At 30.0% G+C, this 9,892-nt stretch overlaps 1 protein-coding gene across 2 annotated transcripts in view; it reads left to right on the top strand.

Annotated features, from left to right (window-relative positions):
• kcc (solute carrier family 12 member kcc) overlaps positions 1 to 9,892 on the top strand; it is a 270,331-nt gene that overhangs the window by 110,529 nt on the left and 149,910 nt on the right. The gene's annotated exons all lie outside the window — the stretch shown is intronic.

The following is a 9,892-nucleotide window of genomic DNA, read 5'->3' as shown; positions in this document are numbered from 1 at the left end:
TAAAAGCAAATTCCTGCACCATCGTTCCACGCAAAAAATTACATAAAACTTAAAAGTAATAAATATAGTTTTTACAATATTGCATTCTTGAGCATTGACTCATTATTATGAATTATGGTTGGATTATCCATTCATATAACATAAATGCTAAGGTTTCTATTTATTTTTGTATTTTCAAGCATTTGTTTGAATTAATGCTAATAGATGGAATCTTTGAGAAGGATAAAGATTATTGTACAACTTAAGGGATTGTGATACAGGTTACCAATAATTTGTAATACGTATAACATGCAAAGGCATATCGTGGATCTATGTCATGATAAATACCTACTGTAACTATACATATGTATACATACTCAAATATGAGTGACTTTTGTAAACGAGGCAGTAAGTATTAAAAGTTTTACATATTATCTCAAACATAGAAATAATCATGAAACTCTCCTGACTAATTTTAAATTTTAACTGATACCTACGCATTTCAAGCCAGTAAGGTAGTTTACACGAATGGTTTGTACTTTTACGTCGAATTGATGGTTTTATATAGTTTTTAATGTAAAATTCTCGTGTTGCAGTGTTTGTGACCAAACTCTACCATTATGATTTTTTGTTAAATTCGCTATGTTGAGATATGTTACGGTCATTTATTATTATTTATATACCAAAACACCGTTTGCCGGGTCAGCTTGTATTTATATCTTATTATCGCATTTAATATTAAACGCCATTTATATTCATTGCATATTTTTATGTCATAGATAAAATAATAATTTATAATATCGCTATTAAGAACCAGATTAGAAATACAGTGAATAATAATGGACACCTACTTTGTAGCGTCAAGTCTTCCATTGTATTCTATAGTGCTAAGTTCGCAAAATATCAAATTATTATTGCATATTACGTACTTTATTTAGGATTTCGAGGGCAGAGAAGGTCATAATTCTATGTATATTATATAAATTATATAAGTACAAATTGTACCGAAATTCTTCGCTCATACTACGTCACGTCAAAAAACTACACCGGGATAAAAACATCATAAAATTAAGCCTATGTTCATCAGTGATAATGTAGGATTCTAATGGTGAAATATTTTTTATATCGGCCACGTAGTTTCGGAGCCTGTTAAATTCAACAAACGAACAATCAAATCTTTCCTCTGAATAATATTAGTGTAGATGTAGATAGATGAAAATTCGTATCCTTTTCTTTACCGTTCCCAGTAATTTCCTTTACTCCCGTTGTACCTTTTTATTATCTTTTTCATTTCAAAAGCTACTTAAGTAGGTACTCTAGTACTGAAGCAAGATCCGTCTTTTTTACCTAGAATAATCTAGTTCCAAATAAATTAAATAAATTAGTAATAATGATCAGATACTTTTGGATCTATATTAATAAAAAAACAATAATCATTGATAAGGAAATCGGCTTCGGTGGTTGCATATATTATCTTCAATTATCCACTAATGATAAAGGAAGATACTTTTTATTACAATACAAATGGATAAAGTAGTTGTGCTTCATTATGTTATTGGCAGGAAAATCATGTTACATTCAATAAACGAAATTATACTTTTTACTCGATGTTTCAACAAAAGGAAATAATAGGGGTGTAAGTAATCATTAATTTACTATGGTTACAACATCCTGTTTTAGGAGTCAGTTTAATTAAAAAAAAAATCTGTTTTGTTTTTTGACGTATTCTTTGAAATATGTAATTGTTTGCTGTAAAATTAAAAGGTTAATAAGACGCTTTATAATGCATATAAATTATTTTCAAATTTTGCGATCAGATAATTCTGAAATTGTTGCTAATAACAACTCTAGTATTTTCACTAATTTTTTGGTATAGAGTTAACAGATTCAACCTTTTTTGTCTACACTATACATCTCGTTGTTTTAAGTAAATAAATAAATAAATAAAATTATGCAGAACCATCGTTGCACAATACATCGTACTTGGTTGGATTTTTCTCATAATGCAACACTGTAGATTAAACGCACTTTACGGAAATAAATAATTATTATGTTCTGCAACAAAGGCCTTATCACCTTGATAAGGATAGTTTTAAAAATATACATTAATATTCATCCTAGACAACTGTTAGTTTTCACCATAAGTTCGTAATCATAGTAAATTCTACCATAAGTTAATGGTTGCGTTCGTGAAAGTTTTTATATTCCTTTTAAACTGTACCGAATTTTCAATATTAATTTAATATAATGGTTTCCCCACATACAAAAATTCCTTCTTTTATCAGTCGCTTATTTATGAATTAACGAGGAAATTTAACGGTCACTGCTCTTGACGTCTCTCCGTACATAGGTTTTAATGTATTTTTTTCTACGGACGATGAAAATATAGGAAGAGTATATTAAGTTCTTTGATATTATAATATGTTTGTATAGCTCCATTGATATGTAGAAAATTTCAGTTAGAAATACTGTTTTAAACAGTTTAATTGCGTGTCCTCTCGTGCAGTAGGATATAAAATGTATGATATAGGTAATTATAACTTGACTGTCTTCTTTAGAGCGAACCATTACTTTATGAGCAAGTCAATGAACAGATATCCTTACATTTGTGACGCTTTCGCACTAATCCCTGCTCTAAAACATATGCCATGTATCCCAGGTCATAAAAACATGTGTAAACAATATTAATAACTTTGTATTACATTAGAATTTAATTAGGAACCCGATACAGCTAACCTTAGAACTTTAATGATCATTATCACTACAGGCCCAAGAACTTGCGAGTCGTAAAAGCGATGACCTTACATGCACTAAAAGAGGGTAAGGACGCTAGATAGTTTAGTTTACTCCAACATTAAGGTTCTTAGGGCGACCACGTGTTTATTTTACGAGAACATAGTTTGCATTAGGTTGTATTACGGGGATACTGATTGTTACGGCCACGGCTTGGTTGTATTTTCTAAGGTGAAATAGCGGAACGTCTGCGAGTACCTACATAGCGGGTTAGTTTACTTTATGTAAGGTGTATTTGAAATGTTTGTAAAGTATTTACTGCAGGTATGCATATTGAGTATTATTATAAAATCATAATAAAACAAAATAAGAAAGGTTCCCAATAGTTCATCCTTGTTATATTATAGGGTGTATATTCCATTACACGTAACTTGATGTTTTACATTATCCGTCATTAGATCTATTTTTGTGCATAGGTATATAATATTGTAATAATTTTATGAATGTGATTTCTCACTGTGAAATTGTGTACTAAGATTTGAATCGAATATTTACATTTGCCATATTATTATTTTTTGCATTAACACTCCGAACGTATGTACAAATCGAAATAAGTTTATAAATAAGACCATACCTACTACCATGATTAAATCTATAATTTAGCATTCTGTTACTAACTTTGGTATAGTCATCATATTTAATGATTTAAATTACTTAAAATACATTATAAATAGACGGCGCCGGGCGCCATGGCTAGCGATAAATATTGTATTTACACTTTATGACAGTCCGTAATTGTTACAACTGTAAATTGTTCAATTAAATTATTTCAACTATGAATTTTCCTCAGCACAATAAGAAGTGATTAAAGATAAATAAACAATAATTATGAACAAAACACTTATTGATACTGTTAAAGGCTAATCTCGGACATTCATTCCTCTAACGAGATCGGGAAGTGTCTTTGAACAAAATAAACATTTTATAAATAAACTAGCTTTCTGCCCGCGGCTTCGCCCGCTTTGTCTAAAACCTAATAAATTATATTCTAAAACCTTCCTCTTGAATCATTCTATCTATTACAAAAAACTGCATCAAAATCCGTTGCGTAGTTTTAAAGATTTAAGCATACATAGGGACATAGGGACAGAAAAAGCGACTTTGTTTTATACTATGTAAATAATTAAAGAGCATTTCAAGCATATAATAACACATTTTGATCCTAAAAAACATTATAAAAATCTCGAAGTATAATTTATGAGATTGAAAAGTATATGCAATATGATAAATTAATTATACCTACAACGGGAAAGTGAATATGAAATTTTAATTTCACAAAATGTTGAAATTATAATTGTTGCTAAGTGGATACGCTGATAATATCTGGAAGTAGAGCTTAATTATTTTTACAAATAATTACATGTTTAATTTCATAGAGGCTTTATTGCATATAAGCATGTTACTGCATAATTAAGATAACATTGATTAAGGAAGGAGTTTGTTCATGTTTGTATATTATTCCGATTAGTGTTATAGTTGCAAAAGTATACAGATACAAAGTTTATATTTTGCTGAACTTTTATCATTTCCTTCCGAGTCTTATCTCTCAAAATTAGTATCGCTGATTTATTGGCTGGAAAATAAGTAGATGGTTAGTGGGTATGGAAGAGTTCAAGTAATGAGAGTATATTTAAGGCTGAAAGTTACTATAACTGTAACCACGACGTAGCTAAAACTTGTATCACTCACGCTAGCAATAGTAACAAAAGAAAGAAGAATGAAGAAGTAAGAAGAAGAAAGCAAAACAGCCGGGACTACACTCTCCAAGAGATCCTTTAACAAACTACTTCGGCTTGATGGTGTTTGCTTTGTTGAAGTCTTGTTTTTAAATATAGCTTAATTTTGTTGCATCCTAAGTGACACTTCTTTGGCAAGATTCCGTGATACCAAAATCGTCGCCTTTAGGGCGCTTGTGCACTACAAGGAATTTTACTGTCCGGCATTCCGATTTTTTACGGTCCGGTGTGGCATGAAAAAACCGATGAATTGCTTGTGCACCTGTCCGTCTTTACTCGGATCAGTGCGGTACAGTTCAAGGATGTTTGGCGGTATAATGCTATCATAAATGATTGTTTTTGCATTTTACAAGAAACGAGTAAAAAATATAGAAGGTGAAATATTATATTATTTCGTTATAATAAAAAGTAAAGTTCCGTAAGAGATTTAAAATGCGTGTTTCACTTATTTATTTTAATCGGTGACGAGGAGCTTAAGCTATTCCCACTTGAACTTTAACTTACCAACACTTACTTAGATAATAATTATAGGTCAATGCTTGGTCAATGTATATAAAAATATAACAACACCGACTTCTCAAATCTCATTGCCAACTAAAAGAAAGTAAAACAAGAGCTTGCTTTCAATTGGCTTACGCAGTAAAAACAGTAAAATCCAAGCAAGTGGGCATTCGAAAACAATTATACCTACAGCGACTCGTAGACACAAAAAACCATCCGGAATAGGGAAAAGTAAAATGTCGGACAGTAAAATTACGTATAGTGCACAAGCTAGTATATAGATTAATGGCGTGCCATACCGGACCGTAAAAAATCGGAATGCCGGACCGTAAAATTCCTTGTAGTGGACAAACGCCCTTAGTCTATGACGTGACGGTATTGTCATGACACAACCTTGAAATTTTACTCTCAATGCGCCTAAAGAAGTTTCACTTCAAAAATTAATTATTTGGTTGACGATGATGTAAAATTTTATCTGATCATCTCTTCCGTTTTTCATTAGAAATTTCTAAACTAAGCCAAACTTATGTTTCCTTACGATCAATAGGTACTATTATTATAAGTGGAGTTAATTCTTGTTTGCTGTAGCGTGACAGGACCGCGATAAGTAATTACAAATAAACACGATTATATTCCAACTGTAATTACTTGTAAACAAGTATCTTTCTTTTTCATAAACAATACCTACTTTGTAGCGAGGGGTCAAAAATTCACTTCTATTTTAGCGTAATGTTTTAACGATAATAAAATTGTATTATTATTAAATATTTAATTATTTTTGAAATTTATTGAAAATTCATTTTTTTATAAAATAAATTACAGCATTCATAAATAATTTGGAAAATCCAAAAGTGCACGCCTCATATTTTTTTTTAATAAATATTTATTAATTATTATTTTTGTTTATTTAATAACAATTAAACCACATCGAATCAGACCCTGAAAAATGAAAGGGTTCTATTCCTGAGCATACTCAAGCGTAAGAGAAAAAAAAAGACTCGATTAGTAAAGTATTTCGGTCGCTATCGTGTTAACAAGAAAAAGGATCCGCACATACAGACACACGGACGTCCAAGACAGAACTTTTTTAAACTGTTTTTTAACTAGTTTAAATAACAAAAATGACATCAAAAATATCATGAACGTTAAAAATAGTGTTTTTTCTAAATATGTGTGTGTATGTATTATCTTACAAGTGCAATGTATGATACATAAAGACATTTTAAGTTTGAAAAATCAGATGTTTTGCGCGAAGTGACAGTAGTACCCACCTCAACGCTTCGCTTATGAGGCGTGCAAAAGAAGTAATAGGCGTCCCTCCATCAAAGCGAACGCGGATTGGAATACCGAATCATGATCGATTTTTTTCTTTAAAAAATTTCGTATCATTAGGTAGCTTTAGTTTTCTGAATGTCTGATTGAGAAACTCGTATATTTTTGAATAATTAAAAAACAGCCTGTATAATTTTTTTTTTCATCGCAGCCTTGACCTACAACAATGCCTTAGAAATTAGTAGAAAACTAATGATCAGAACAAGAAAATAATAAATTATTACAGTTACTTTTTATCGACGGTATATTTAACTGTATACTGTACCTACCTACTGGAGGAAGACTTACCTTCATTATCTACAATCTACTTGAGATTTTTTTTTTGGTTGGTGACACATGTGTTAGTTTTAGATAAGAAAGAAGTGTAGGCGTAGTAGGTGCTCAGTAGGTATACGATTGGCTTTATGTATTATACATTATAGTATTGTAATATTAATTAATTATCTGTGCTTTAGGTAAAGCATGTGTCTATATCGTATATGTAAGTATATGCATGGGTGTATGGTTGTAGACTTGTAGTAAGGAGAAAGATGTTGTTTAAAATCTTACGAATGATAGACTGTGATATAACTTTAAGACATTCGTATACCTACGTTTGAGCGTTACGTAACTAAAGTTTTAAACGTTAATAATAGCAAAGAAACTGGACAGAAGTCGACGGCTGATTAAATTTTTAATAAGGAATGCAAGGACGACCTCACTTTAAATTTTATAGAGAAAACGTAACAAAAGCTTGAACATTTTATACTAAAACATAATAATGTTACGGTTAGGCAATATCGTAAATTAAAAATTCTTTTATTACTTCTATTTTATCGACTTTTATGCTTCAGCATACAAATTGCTTTAGTTTTTTATTAATGTGAAGATTTTGAATGATATATATAATGAAATTATATCATTAATCCGACCAATTTTGTTATTAAAATGTATATTAAACGATGGTTTTATAACATTCAATTAGTAGGTACTAATAAAATTAATTTCTATATTCTATATTCAAATAAATAAAATCAAATTATTTATTTGAATATAGAACAAACTTACATACTAAAACTTTTTTTCTTCTTTACATGTTTAATAACTTGCTTTAATATTAATGATATTAGTGTAGAATATAACATCATAATATATTAAGTTACGGATCAATATTAGAAAGAACTCACAGTTTTTTCAATGCTAAAATATTTTATCCTATACTAACATAATTTTCCTTAATCTAAGTGTATTTCTGTGTCTCTTTAGGCGTCCTTACTCCTTCATACTATGTAAAATAAATAAAATTTTTATTTTATTTAATTTATTTCCAAAATAATTAAACTACATAATTACTGGAAGTAAATAATATTTAAAGTCGCATTTGAAACCGTGAAGCCAGAAAAACAGCGAGTGAAACTAATACTCGATAGAAACATAATAAAATCTTCAATTTTTTTACCACTGAATTTTTCCTTTCAGTAGAAACTATAACTAATTTAAAATTGAATTAATAAATAAAAAAATGCTGCTAAAATTTACATAATATACATAACTATGCAACACACATTTATTCCAAATCAAGTAGGTAGTGAGTAGTATTTAAATATTGAACAGACTGATAAATATTCTGATCTTAGAGCTCCACATTTTTAAGTGTGGGTGTGAAAACATCAAGAACTTAAACTGATATAAATAACTTCAACAAAATCAATGCTAAGGAAAATCATTCTAAGAGGAAAGATTCATACTTTTAATTCTAGTCATTTACATGACAGAGTAATTAAATTCATTCACATTACACCTTTTATTGCGAAGAAAATTTACGGCGCAATATCGAGAGAAATAATAATTTACATATTATTTTTATTATAGGTATGAACACTTTTTATCATTATCTTCACCTCATCTTCACCTGTATGTTTGTATGTAACATTTAGGCTCCATTTTGACCCACTTTTAAAATCAAAGTTTGATGACATTACAATAATTATCTTATTAAATTCACCATCATCATCATCAGCCCATATACGTTCCCACTGCTGGGACACGGGCCTCCTATGAGGGTACAGGCCATAATCCACCACGCTGGCCAAGTGCGTGTTGGCGGATGACACAATGTCGTCGAACTTTTTAATTCTTCGACATGTCGGTTTCCTCACGATGTTCCTTCACCGTTCGAGCAGTGGTGATGTAACAACATGCGCAGATAAATTGAAAAATCAATTTATTTCCTGCGTGCTCGCCTGGTCTCGAACCCCGGACTTATCGATTCGAAGTCCGAGGTCTCACCACTGAGCCACCACTGCTCTTATTAAATTGTCGTGAATAAATTTGGAAGAATCAAACTGATACGTGTTTATATTCCTTGTACAATATCCTCAACAATGTTGCAAAACTTGCAATGATAAGAATGATTAATAATTACCTACACTTGTTGTTATTATTTTGTTCTGTTAAACGACGCAAACACAAATAGTTAATAGATTAAACGCAAAATATAATCCTAGAAAATATTATTATACTAATTGTTTATTATAATAACGAATTCTTCGTATACTTATAATGTTACAAACCACCAACTTACAATTTTGGTTCAGTTTTAAAGCGAAACATCTTTTTAAGATGCAAAATATGCATTTTTATGTTCTAATACTTGTAAGACATTTAATATATTTTAATAACAGATGGTTGTCATTATTTATTTGCATAGTTTATTATGTAACATTATGTTTTCTGTGCTAATGTGTTATTTTCCCAAACTAATGAGCATTAAATGCTCTGAGGTTAGACTCTATTAATTACTCTATCAACAATCAAAACTTAATCAATCGAAGAATTTTTCCAGATATACTGATAAATTTATGGAAGTTTTGTTGAATGTAATTACCTAATTAAAACCACGTTTATATTTTTAGCGTTCTATTAACTAATATAGTTTTAAACAATTATTGTAATCTTAGTTTGTGTTCTAGGCTTTTTATCATTTAAACACACGCTTCTCCAATTTTAGATAATCGTGATACATAACAATGCCTTACTTATCTTCGTGTCCCAGAGATGTGGTAAATCCCAAATGATTTTATAGTGTTTATTTAGTTGTGTTTGTTTACTTAATGAAAATTTCCATTCCATCTCCTAGCATAAACATCAATATATTCACAAATAATATTTGTCAATTCGCAACTGCCAGATATTATGAAACTAAAGACGTATTTCATCTATTATTACTACTAATAATGTATAATTCACGTATTTAATGAAAATATCTATTAATAGCACAAGAAATAGACTCCGTTATATTATGTATTGAGCTTTTTTGTGAAAGATATCAAGTCTTTGAAACAGCAGAATTTTCTAGTCGGACGGAAAAAACACTTTCCTAAGTTTCGGTATTTCTATTTTATGTAATATGTGTACTATGATGTTTATTATCTTTCTTATATATAAAATTCTCGTGTCACAATGTTAGTCTGCATACTCCTCCGAAACGGGTGGACCGATTCTCATGAAATTTTCTGTGCATATCGGGTAAGTCTGAGAATCGGCCAACATCTATTTTTCATATGTACCAC

Source organism: Colias eurytheme, chromosome 6 (genome assembly GCF_061535395.1).
Source record: "Colias eurytheme isolate Ceu_HAF_F1 chromosome 6, ilColEury1 Martin Lab GWU primary, whole genome shotgun sequence".
NCBI classification, from domain to species: domain Eukaryota; kingdom Metazoa; phylum Arthropoda; class Insecta; order Lepidoptera; family Pieridae; genus Colias; species Colias eurytheme.
Note: the sequence above shows the minus strand (reverse complement) of the source record. Positions and strands in the feature narration are given on the sequence as shown.